General features: G+C 40.1%; 2 protein-coding genes across 7 annotated transcripts in view; both read left to right on the top strand.

Moving 5' to 3' along the window:
* LOC131427652 (protein disks lost) overlaps positions 1–13,346 on the top strand; it is an 828,850-nt gene that overhangs the window by 355,490 nt on the left and 460,014 nt on the right. The window lies entirely within an intron of this gene.
* The window catches only part of LOC131427653 (brain tumor protein), a 29,900-nt gene that overhangs the window by 11,883 nt on the left and 4,671 nt on the right, over positions 1–13,346 (top strand). For 2 of the 4 annotated variants that reach the window (XM_058591042.1, XM_058591041.1), the window contains exon 3: positions 10,755–11,898. The gene's annotated coding sequence lies outside the window, so the exon portion shown is untranslated. Of the gene's footprint in view, positions 1–10,754; positions 11,899–13,346 lie in introns of those variants that run through there. The other 2 variants (XM_058591044.1, XM_058591043.1) reach the window with 2 other exon arrangements.

Genomic DNA, 13,346 nt, shown 5'->3' with positions numbered 1-13,346 from the left:
TTCGACTCACATCGAGCCCGGAAATTTTATTTTTTTGCACTCGTAGTCGCGTGCATGCCACCACCACCACCACCAGCACCAACACCCGTTTTGCTGCAGATCATCGCGCGTTCCGGTTTCTTGGAAATCGCGCAAAATTTTGGGGCACCTGCCAAAACGAGCATGCATGCGATTTTGCAGCAGTCGATTCCGGAACAATAATAGGACACAACACTACCGACTGCATTGACGTGTTCGGTTGGTGATTGGCCCGGAGGCACGAGTTCTATTTTGTATGTTTTTTTTGTTTATTTCGTTCTTTTGTAGAATTTGACATGAAGAGAGTGTCTCTTTTGAGAGTGCTGCACAGTTTTAGGCGCGTCACATTCGGTGCGTACCGTTTTGCGGTCACTTTGCTTTCGGGCAAAAACGAGGTTAATTAAAACGTTAACGTATTTTAAAATTGCATGGGAAAGTTGAGAATTCTAAATATGCCACTTAGCACTAATTGCCCTGCCCCACTAATAGCAGTACTAAATTCAACTGTTTTCAAAGTCAAAATCTTTCTGCCAAGGACGTTCGGTGTTGGCTTCATTGCGCCAAAAATTACGACATACATTCAAATTTTCCACGTAGCAAATTTAATTAACGCTCACAAGGAGGTCGGCTTACGGCTCCGTTCTTAGCCCTTTCCCCCCGTTACCCAACAACAATGCAACAGCGCGGCTCCACCCGTTTGGCTACCGAAAGAAAAAAAAAACAAGGTACTGCTGGGCGAGGATTCTCGCGATCCTGACGGGACGGGGCCATGTTTCTGCTGCGCTGGAAGGAGCGACTTTTCGGATTCCTACTGTAATTGCGCTTGTTCGGTGGAGGAGGACCAGGGAGGGAGGGAGGGAGTGTTGGACGGCAACACCACCGGAACTGATAAACTTTTCGCCCGGAAAAGGGTTTCGTTTATTAACTGGATAAAGTTGATTTGGTTTTGGCTTCGAAACACGCTGCTTTCGGGGTATCCCCGCAGGTAGAACATCGATGAAAGCTGCGCTTGATGAAGACTACAGGAGGCAAGAGGCAGGAGGTTCGACGGTAGTAAAAATTTAGACATGAGCATCGTAAAAATGGTTTTTTTACGAAATAATTCCGAAACAATGGAAAGGAAATTACAAGCTCGAATTTATTTTTCTATTGCTCAAATTTCAATTTATGCTTGGTTTCCCTGATGAGAATAAAATCCTTAGCAAACAACAACAGAAATCTGGTAAAAGAGCCCATTTTGGAGAGACTAATCACATAATCCTGCCAATTTGAGCGTCGATTCCGAGGTAAAGTTGACAGTTGACGGCCCATCCCAGTTGAGACAGTGTGCGATGGGTAAAATTAATCGATTTTGATCTTTTCCAACTGCCAACCGAATCCGAAGCCCTCCATCGCGACCCCGGCTCTGGTCAAACAGTGCTTCATCAAGAGGAATTCGGAGCACACACACACACACATACACACACAGAGACAGGAAGCGAAAGAAGATACCGCGCGCGTCAACGAATATTTAGCGACAGTTGCGACAGAATGTCATCAATTATGTGGCCTCTTCCAGTTCAGTCAGCGAAGAACCCCCTCCTGACCCCTCTTCTGTACGCTTCACCACCACCAAAATGCACATTCTCAAAGCCCCAACCGGCGACCCCCCGGCGGTACGTGGAGGAAGTTCTCAGATGAAGATAATTCATGCCATTCGGTGCCTCATCGTGGCAATACTTGCTCAATTTGCCAGGGCGGAGCACCACCTTGGTTAGATCCCAAAGAAGGGGAAGAAGAAAAAAAAGATGAGGCCCTCAATTAGAATCTGGGCTACCAAGCACGGAACTGTCGTTTGCTCGGTGGTCTCTGAGCCACGGAACTGACAAAGATTGATTAATTGTGACTCGTTTTCTCTCTCTCTCTCTCTCGTTCACTCACTCACTCTAACTGCTGCCATGTGATTGTGGTGGTGGTTGATTCCGGTTGGTCATTCGTTGGCTTGGTTGTTCAAATAAAAATTCTAAATGTCAAATTAAATCGATTTGTCCTCCTCTTTGCCCCCCTCGCTCCTATTTACTTCCCGGTTGGACGCAAAAGGGGCAGCTAATGACCGAATCTCGAATCGTTGATGAAAGTTTTCCGTTTGACTTCAATTCCGCATTCGGAGGACAATAACCTTAGAAAGGATAGAACGCTCACTTTTTTTTGTCGGGAGCGGTTTGGTTTAGTTGTTCCGTTGTTATGGTATGCAGATAAACGCTACTTTTCTTTTTCATTTTTTCCACTCGGTTTAATGGTTGATTTACTAGAACAGCAGTGGTGTAAATATTGACAAAATATTTACCCTCGGCGGTGACGCATTTGAGCTCGAACTTCCAGGTGCTGAGGTCGGTTGGATAACGACGATTCGAGGTGTCAGTTCGGTTCGTCAATTGAACCATCGGTGTGTTGTGCCATTACGCTGCGGTCAGTGCAAACGCATCACCGTTTCCCGTAACGACGGTGGTAGCCGGATTGTCGTTTGTCGTGACGCATCCACACTCTGACTAGGTAGCTAGTAGCTTCGGGGAGCTTCTTCTGTACTCTCTGATGACGACGACGACGGCCGAGCGGTAATGGGACAAATGCTTTTCGAAGCTAATGGATTTTCTAGGCGAAGGTGACAAAGGCAAACCGTCTTACGAGCGAGTGGCACACTGACTCCGGCTGGTTGAGCCGAAGTGTCGTGGCCGTTTGTCGCAGCGTGTTATTTTTTTATCTACAATCATCGAACCGAGATTGTTTGCCGCTTCGGTAACGAGTGAATGTCAATGATTATTCACCGGCTACGAATGAGGACTCTATTATCTTCTAGTTCGAGTGTTCCGATGACCTGATTGGAGGACGTGTGCGGTTCGGTTAAGCTCTAGGTTGTGATGATTTATTGACTCGGGATGTTGTTTCGATACTATGTACGGAATGCTCATTTTGTTCCGAGAATACCCTCGAGGACTCTTCTCTGCAAATATTAATTTGATTATTCTTTGTCGGTTAAGAGAAAAAAACGCTAACGCCACTTATTCTTTTTATTCCATCCAACTCAATCTAACTTCCATCGGTCCCTTCCGTTTTCATAATTTCGGGATACTTTTTAAACGCAGTTAATATTTCCTAAACCCCAAAATTTGCGTTGGTAAGCTCACACACGTTCATTACACGTTTCTAGACAATTGAACCGCTTTGCTTCTTGGTTATAAGACAAAATTGTTGACCCAAGCATCGTCCGATATCGACAATTCGGCTATAGATTCGTTGGAGTAGAAGAAGGGTTTCATTCTACATGTCTCGGGTCTAACAAAGAAAATAAATCGATTTTTTACCGTGAAAACTTGTTTACTCTTCATTATAATCTCCATCTAGAACGATACACTTGACCCATCGGTCCTCAAACATTTTGATACCTTTTGAAAAAAAAAAAGATTTATCAAGACCTTCAAAATAGGCTTCCTGCAATTTCTTCCCTGTACAAACCTATTCAAGTTTGGAAATACATAATAGTCACTGGGGGCCAGGTCTGGAGAATACGGAGAATGGTAGACCAATCCGTGCCGCAAATTATTCAATTTCAACATTCAATCAGGGTGGCAAGTGACCGGAAAAATCGGGAAAACCGGGAAAAAGTCGGGAATTTGGTTTTACCGGGAAAAAGTCGGGAATTTTAGTGCAAATCCGGGAAAAAATTTACTAGTCCTAATCACAGTAACGATTTTCAGCATCATGATTTTCCTGATACAATAAATGAAAACATGAAGGCCATTTTGTATTTGAACTAGAAGTTCAGTGCAAGTTTTGAAACTTCTTATTGTTCCTCACAGGTTCAATGGTGCACAATCCATTGAGAATGGAGCCAACACCTCAGCAATTTTAAATCAATGAGAGCTTTCTTAGTTGTCATCAATAACAGCATAATCAATGCTCATAATGAAAAATAAGGATAATTTGGATGCTTCTGCTGGATTTCTATTAAATCTTGACAAATATTAGAAAAGATTCCAAGTGCAAATCTCGGGTAATTTTTCAAAAGGGCGTATAAGCAAGTGATAGTTTCTTACTTGTAAGAACTTGTATGCACACATTCAGGAGAGGCTTCAGTGGCTTATGCTTATGGCAGTTGAAAACAAATTGATAGCTCAGTTGCAACGTCGAAACGGTTCTGATATCATATCATATAAGCAGTGCACAACCCGTAGATTTAGTCACGAGACACCACTGATTGTTAGAAGTAATCGGGTTTGAGGGAGGAGTGTTGTGCTTTAGTTCATTCATTTTAAATTTTTAACCTCTATACTATACCAGGCTAAAAAAGTATTGGAATAAACTAGAGATGGACAGTCCGCGTACGGTCCAAAAGAACTAGTTTTCCTCGAAGATTGAGTGTACTGGAGTTCTTTATTGAAGAACGATAGCTCTCTATTCTTCTCAATAGAATGGTCTTTCGAGTCGTTTGCTGGTTTGAGCAATCTGGTAGAAGTTCGCAAACTTTGAAAATGTATACAAAAGATAATGATTATTGGCAGAACACATGCAAAAAGACTTTATTATTATTGAATCTGTTTACTACAAAATATAATTTATAGCTCTCATATTATTTTCGAAGAAACATACAAAGTTTCAGAAAAACGAAAGAACGGTTCAATAGAACTAATTCTTTCGGTACAACTATCAAGTTTTCAACAGTTCTTTGAAATGAACGGTTTTGCCCATTTCTAGAATACACTCCTAACTTGCCTAACTTGAAAAAGATTGAATAGTTCGAAAAATAATTATTTTATTTTAATTGTAAGACTTTAAATTTAATTTTTCATCATTAGGCTTTCAAATAACTGATGATATTTCTAGAAAACTACAAAACACCACCAATAATCGTCGAATATGATGTGAAAGCTGCGCTTAAGAGCATTATTGGAAAAAGCAAGAAGTTTAAATAAATTGTGTTGATTTTTCAAGAAAATTGCAATAATTTTGATGCTTCATTCCTTCGTGAAATGCAAGATTGATCACTTTCATCACCGTTGGCCAGATATGTTTCTTGTTTTAATTCTATTGTTACATCGAAACTACTGGCGAAGTAAAATACAAAATAAAGATTTAATACATTGAGCTGGATGGTACTGTTAGTTCAGAAGACAAACTGTGGATGAGAGTTTTAATCGTAGTTCCAAGGAGATACCCGAAAAATACTTATTTCTCAACTCTCGATGTTTTTTTTGACATGTAAAAAAAACTGGGAATTTTTAGTCTTGCGCACCGGGAAAAATCCGGGAAATTGAAATCGCTAATTCACTTGCCACCCTGAATTCAATGTTTTATCAAGACACGAAACTCGTTTTTTTTTGTTTCCATTATAGAGGTTTCAACCTTAAGGTCATTCACCTCTGCGGGCTAGAAAAACTTTCTGACCCTATGTGCGGGGTTGGGAATCGAACTCAGGTGGGCTGCGTGAAGGGAATCGACTAGCCCATCACGCTATACCCGTCCCTTGAAACTCGTCGTTTTCCATAGCTTGATGAAAACCAGAACTCGTCCGACACGATCAGCTGTTATTCAAACACTAGTGGATAGATTGTCCTGAAATTTGGTGTTGGGCCATCCAGAGGCTTGTTCTCAACAAAAATATACACGGTTCAAAACTATTTACGTCTTTTCTGTGAGCGGCCCGGAACTTATCATTCCATGTAGTAAAAAACTACGTTTGTCTACGAGGCAGTAGAAATGGTTTTGTACTAAGTCTACGTAGTCTCATGATTATTTTTATAGTTTTAGACGAAATTTAACTTCGAAATGCAACCAAACCTGCCAGAAATGATTATCATATTGTTACTATGACATGAAGCTGTCATCAGTTTGCACCCACCGAAAGACACGTTTGAAAAAGGGTTAGTAGTTGAAATTGTGAGAGTGAAAAATAGCGAAAAAATTCTCCCCAGAGGATAACCTCGAACCTTTTAACTCTCTGCACAATTGTTAATTTTATGAACCACTATTCAAAGAAAAACACATTTTCTTCTCTATCGTTCACCCTGTGAAGACATTTGAGAAGACGAATTTTGTGCCAAATCGTACTCGGAGTTGGTAGCACCTTCTCGAATCGGAATTAATCTCTCTGGACATGTAGACTTTGCCACGAAAAGCACCTCTTCATACTTTGTTCCTACAAAAATGATCTAGACTGTACTTCGAAAAGGACCAAAAATTCGTAACCAATTTCTTCCAAATGGTTATTGTCGAAAAATAATAAATCCTACAAAAAAGTGTTGTAATAGTATTTTCCAAAAATCAGTCAAATTTTCGAATAGAAACTCTGAAAAATTTCAAATCGAGTCCTACACTAACACTCCTACACTAACGAAAATAAAAAAAATATTTTAAAAATTTAAAGTCGATTTGCAAGAAAAAACCATTCGAATTTGCAAGAAAAAACCATTTGAACCTCGAAAAACAATGAACCTCAACAGCTTATTACACATCTAGAATAAATCCTGTATATTTACGTCTTCGTAGACCGACATATTCAAGCGTTGAAAATGACTCATTTTTTCAGTTGATCTAACACATATTTAAATATGTAAATGGGGGACGGGTATAGCGTGATAGGTTAGTCGATGCCTTGCACGCATCCCATCTGGGTTCGTTCCCCAACCCCGCACATAGAGTCAAAAAGCTTTTCTGGCCCGAAGAGGCGAATAACCTTAAGGCTAAAACCCCTACAATTAAAACAAAAGAAATATGTCAATTTTATCGTCCGTTTGAAAAGTTCGATATTTTTTACCCATAAGGAGTGTATCGAAAATAAGCTATCCACATACATTCGTGTTGTACGCATGTATTTGTGATGCTTTTTATGTTCAGATCACAGCATGCTGTGTGTTTGGCTGTTAGCTTTCGTATGTTTACTTGTTTGTGCGGGTGAAATTCCGCGTTTTCAAAATGTCGCGTATTGCAAAGGAAGTGAAAATTAAGGTTCTGGACACATGGCTAAGTGAGAAGGGTATTACTATGCGAAAATTGGCAAAGCGGTTTGGAATTCCTCATGCCAGTGGTAAAACCATCATTAATAAGTTTGGAGAACACTATTCGTTGGATGAGCTACCAGAAAGAGGCAGAAAACCCGGTGTTTCCAACCCGAAACTAGTCCAGAAAGTGGTATCTCTAGTCTTGAAGAAAAAATCAATGTCAATACGTGATTTGGCCAAAAAAGCAGGAACGAATGTCGGAATGATCCAGCATGTCAAGAGGCGAAATCACCTGAAGACCTACAAGAAGCTGAAAATCTCGAAACAAAGTGTAGAACAGAAGAAGCGAGCAACAAAAAGGGCCCGTAAATTGTATTCGCGTTTTTTTTCTGTGTCCGGATGCATGCGTTTTGATGAACGATGAGACTTATGTAAAGGAGCACTCAAAAACCCTTCCAGGACCACAATACTCTACTGTCGAAGTTGGGGAGGATGTGAGCGATGCGGACAGATCGATTCAAGTAGAGAAACTCGGTCGAAAGATACTGGTATGGCAAGCAATATGTTCCTGTGGTTTGAAGTCAACCATTTTTTTGCACTACCGGAACTATAAATGCAGAAATCTATCGATCTGAGTGTCTGCAGGAAAGATTGCTGCCTTTATATAAGAAGCATAGTACACCTCCACTGTTTTGGCAGGATTTAGCGTCGGCTCACTATGCCAAAACCACTCTCAATTGGCTTGCAGAAAAGAGTATAAATTTCGTTGAAAAAAATATCGATCCACCAAATTGCCCTCAGCTTCGACCCATCAAACGTTACTGGGCAATCGTGAAGAGGGTCTTCAAGAAGACTGGTTAGGCAGCTGGGAACATGCAGGAGCTCAAAAAAATTTGGTCTCAAGCGTCCAAAAAATGCGATGCAACACTTGTCCGGAACTTGATGAAGGGCGTTCGATCAAAAGTTCGAAACTTCTTGAAGGAATAACTTAAATTTCATTCGGTTTTCATTATACTCAAGTTTAGCCTCGTACAATAAGAGATCCATTTTTAGTTTGAATAAAATATCGTTTTTTATCATAATTTGTAGTAAAAATTTGTGGATAGCTTATTTTCGATACACTCCTTATTTACGTAATTATTGTCAATTTCAGTAATTTTACGAGTTATGTTGTTATGAATTGAGTTATATGTGGATTTGCGTCCGCTGTATGTTTAATTTTTTTTGCTGTGTGTGTTTGAAAATCTGTTACAAACATATGCTCTCCGGGATTTTGAGATTTCTGGAATCGAAATTTTTTTTATGCGAAATACCATAAAATTTCATAAGACGCCTGATGTTATACCGAAAAAAATTGTTTTCAAAAAATCTACTTTTGAGATTTGCGAAATCGAATTTATTTTATGCTAAATGTCGATGAATTACATATAATGTCGGAATATGGTGGAATCAAAAAAAAAAAAAACATTTTCGTTCGATTGATAACAAAAATTGGTGATTTTTCAAGATCGAAAACTTTCAAATTTTGACCGCCTGACGGCACCACTCACCCATACTCGATTTAGCTCAAATTTTGCATAGGGACTTTTTTGAGGTGCTTTTTCATTTGACCAGTAGCGCTTTACGAAATTAGAGATGACCCTTTTTCATTGTCATCCTAATGACTATGTTACATTATTTGCACGTTTCGTCTTTAACTAATTTCTGCATTGACAGTTCTACTTTAGGTGTGCTTAGCCATTAACGTTGAGCCGCTAAGTGGCATTAACAGTTCAACATTAGCTGCTAATGTACTGATGAGTTGAAGACGAAACGTAAAAACAATGAATTTCGATAGTTTCTTCTAGGGGACAGGTATAACGTGATGGGTTAGTCGATGCCATTCACGCAACCCACCTGGGTTCGGTTCCCAACCCCGTACATAGAGTTAGAAAGTTTTTCTAACCCGAAGAGGTGAATGACCTTAAGTTTAAAACCTCTATAATTATAACAAAAAAACAATACTTTATTGTGTTTGAAAATTTCGGCAACCTTTCCTGTTCCGATTGCCGTATTACAGTCCTGTCTGCGAAGCTGTTTAAAGTCTGTTTTGGCGTAGATTTCATCATGTTGTGCCACGCAAACCAACTTTGTCAGCATCTCCATGTTCGGCTTTCGCGATCGTACTCGAGTCGAGTTGTTTCGCTTATCGACACAATTTTATTGTAAGGTGGGATTTTTCAGCTCGATGCACGGTTGTAGAGGAAACTCCTGGAACGCTTGTAACATCACGGACGGAACAGATGAGAAGTAGCGTGCTTGAAACAGTTGACCGCGCTCTTGCCGACGGTTTTTTGTGGCCTCCGGCTATCGATTTTTCGTACTGGACCTAGTCCTTCTGTCTGTCGACAAACCCTATGTTTTGCGTTGGTGACCGTTGATTTGGTCAAATTCAACATTTTCACCAACTTGGCGAGTAGTTCGGATTTTCGCAATGAGAGGGCAAAACTTTAACGCAGTGTTCCTCTTACATTGATGAAACTGATGAGGAAATTTCTACACGTACACACACATCTTTTAAATCAAAGGTGTAATGCACGAAGAACAAAAATGTAACAAGTTGACCAATTATCGGACTGTGTATAGCATGACAGTTGCAGTAGGTCCACTGATTTTCGCCAAAGCACGTACCAAGTTATCCTGCAAAGAAAAAAATAAAGGGAAGAATTGCACAAAACGTAGGGCTGTGGTTGCGTGCAAGCATCGATGTCGTGCTCTAGAAATTGCGTTACGTTGCGCAATCTCACGACTACTATTCGTAGGCTGAAGGCGGCTGCGTTTTCACACCAGCCCCCCCAGGACTGAACCTGTTTGCTTGAAAAACGTAAGTGAATTGCTGTGATGTCTTTTTCGTTTAAATTTTACAGTTTTTTTATCCTACCAGAAGGGATACTGTTGTTTTAGGGAATTCATTTTTTTATTGTATTTCAATTTGGGAACAATTATGGGAAAATGTTTCTATCAGTAATACTTGTACTGTCGGAGTGTAGATAAAACTGTCTTGATTTCATTTTAAATTCAAGTAATTCAGTTAGTATGCAGATTGATTGATCGCATATTCCGTGATCACGATGCAATATTTCTCATTTTTAACTGAGTGAGAATTCTCGTATGAGTGAATGTTTTTTTTTTCGATATTAGCTTGAATTCAGCTAGACCAACGGGAAGAATATTTCGCTACATCTTCCACACTCTCAAAGGTTTTCAATAGACGTTTCCAGCTCAGCACACGTTGCATGGAAAAAAAATTTGCCGATACCAACCGGTTCCCATCGCGCACTCCCCAAGTTTTGCCCGATTTAACGTCCAATTTTCAACACAGCAGATGGTGGAATCATTCAGCTCTCGTCGTCCGTCGCCATGTCTGTGACTTTTAATTTATGTCCCGCTACGTTCCGATCATCGTTCGATGCTATCAAACGGGTTTTTTTTTCATTCCTTCCTTCGGCGGCTGTTGAAGCTGCTGTTGCGTTCTGATGTCGCCCGGCAAAATTCTAATTCCCTTTCGAAAATAGAGATGACTAAATCGGCCGAAAAAGTGATGCGGTGAATCATCATCATCGGTCACCGCGCGCGTTAGCCGACAGTAGTGTAGTGCAGAGTTCGGTGGAGTAGCAACGAAGTGGGTAACACAGAAATCAGGATCCGATGAAACCTAACCTAACCTCATTTCGTTAGAATTATATTAATTCCAGAAACATCAAATTTAAAATTCAATTCCAGATCTCCAACGGGCAAACGACGACCGACCGGCCGCACACAGAGGCGGACAGGCGAGAACGAGACCGAACGTGTGTGTGCGCAAGAGAGAGTGTGACGGAGAGCGCCGTCGGTCGATCCAGAAATGGCCAAGAACGAAGACGATGAACCCGAGAATGTATCTAGAGAGCGCGCAAGAATGAACGAAAACAAAAAAAAAAACCGGAAGAACGAGAAATGCGGCCGCTCTTGTCATCGACGACGCAAGCTTGTTCGTTGTTGGTTCAGCCTGGCGCGGTCCGGATAGTGTCCGGCGGCGGCGGCTGCGGCGGCGGTCGCGGGGCTGTCCATGGTGGGCTGCGCATATGCAGAATACTGTGGTGTGACACGCTTTCGCCGCCAAGAACTCTGTAGGAAACACAAAGTAGAAGCAAACAAAAATGTGTGTTATCAATCTGGAAGCCAGCTGTTTACTACGGACTACGGCGGCTGTTTTTTTTTTGTACTGCGACGGCGGCGAGAGATGGCAAGATTTTGTGGGGCGGAAGTTGGCAAAGAAACGAATCCAGAATCAACAGCGGCGCGAGGAGCACACAGACTGCTCTCGCACATATACTCACACACACAGACAAACACACAGCTAGCGCAGCAGACGTCGGAGCCGGCCATGCGGAATGAAGTCAAGTAAGAACTTTTTAGCACTCTCTGATAACGAGTTTTATGATGGGAAAATATTGCATTTTATTTTTTCGCTTCAAACTAAGGAAGTACGCGAGAGATTATGACAATGTAGTAGGAAAAAGGAGGAGAAAGAAGAACAAGAAGAAGAAAAACAAGAAAAAAACACACACAGTTTTTTATACATATTATTGAAACTACTTTGTTCGAGGTGAGAAGATCGAGAAAACTGGAACAGATAGCTATTCCGGGCGCTGTTTGTTGAGTTTTATTTCCGATTGAGCAGAGCAGCATGATTATCCCATTTTATTAAATTAATGACTTATTATTAGCTATTGATTAATGTAAATCGATTCGACTTTCTTACGACTGAACAATTGTTATTGCAAATGGATATAAAACATAGTACGAAAGATTGATTATTAAGTGTAGGCACTCTTTGGACAGCCCCTGAATATATCCTAGTCAGGACCGTCCGGTTGTATATGTTTATATATATATATATATATATATATATATATATATATATATATATATATATATATATATATATATATATATATATATATATATATATATATATATATATATATATATATATATATACTTATTTACTACGATACTGAGCAGGAAGAGGAACAGCAGCGTGTTTTATTATCAGGGTATATGTTCGTTCACAACTAAGATAAACACACACACACGTTCATTCATTGAGGTTACAAGCGAATGATAATTATACATATATATACTTACTCGAACGCGTTAGTTAAGTTAACGACTGGTTGATTATTTGTGAGACTAGTTTTTTGTTCGAATCAGTTCTAAATGCTTCTTTTTTTGCTTTTGTTCTAAATGCGCTAACTCATAAGACTCGAAAATGTCCACTGCCAACCGTGCCTTCGAAACTCCTGTGTCTAAACCGAAGAATACCGACACTTCCAGGGGCGTTATAAATGAAAATTACCACCGCATACGGAGGACAATTTCCATTGGTAACGAACCTCGATTCGAAGAGCGGGGGAAAAAGAAAACAGTAAACCGGATGTTCCTGGCACGGTTTGCAACTGATATTTTCAAACTTGAATTTACTATTTAACACAACACCGCAAAGAAGAGAACAAAAACCTTGAATCTATCTAAGTCGTCGCCGCCGCTCGGGCAGTTTCTGTCCGCGAACGCGAAAGAAATCATGTTTCTATTAACGTACGTTGAAGTATATCTCCGCTAGCTCTCTCGATAAGGGTTTGAACGCGCGAAAGGAGCAAACGAAGAAAATGAAAAATAATCTATTACTTAATCGGTGGAAATTTTCGAAATTGAAGCAAAGATCGGTAGAACCGCGGAAAAAAATCACAAACACGGAACAAAAAAAAAAAGAAAAAAAAACGCAACCGAAATTAGGCATTTAATATATATATTTAAAAGAAAATATTTAGATAAATTGTTAAACTGTTTTGTAGCGTTTTACGATAATCCAAATTTAACTGCTATAAGAATGAGAACGAAGAGAAAGCAACCTGGGTACGGGAAACGATACCGGCCTGCACGCGCGCACGTACACCCTCCGGAAAAAAAGAAGAAGAAGAATGTTAGGGGAGGAAGGGGAACTCGCAAAATGTAACATAAATTGACAAAACACCCAGCACTCGAAGAAATTCAGTTAGGAGTCACCGTTGAAAGCAGAAAATCCACCCATCCCACGTTCCCGTTCGTGTGTTTTTTTTTTTGGTTTTGTTTTTCAAGCAAAACACATTTTTCTACTTAGGAGCTCAATGCTATGTTAGTTGTTTAGTTAGTTAGTTAGTTAGTCAGTTAGTTAGTTAGTTTTTTTTTAATTTCAATTCAATTATGATCCATAATTTATTCTAATCATCGCTTTTTTCGTTTCGTTTTTTTTATATGTGTGTGTGCGTTTTTTTCCTATGTATTTATGTTTAT

The sequence above is a fragment of the Malaya genurostris genome, chromosome 2, assembly GCF_030247185.1.
Source record: "Malaya genurostris strain Urasoe2022 chromosome 2, Malgen_1.1, whole genome shotgun sequence".
Taxonomy (NCBI): Eukaryota; Metazoa; Arthropoda; class Insecta; order Diptera; family Culicidae; genus Malaya; species Malaya genurostris.
Note: the sequence above shows the minus strand (reverse complement) of the source record. Positions and strands in the feature narration are given on the sequence as shown.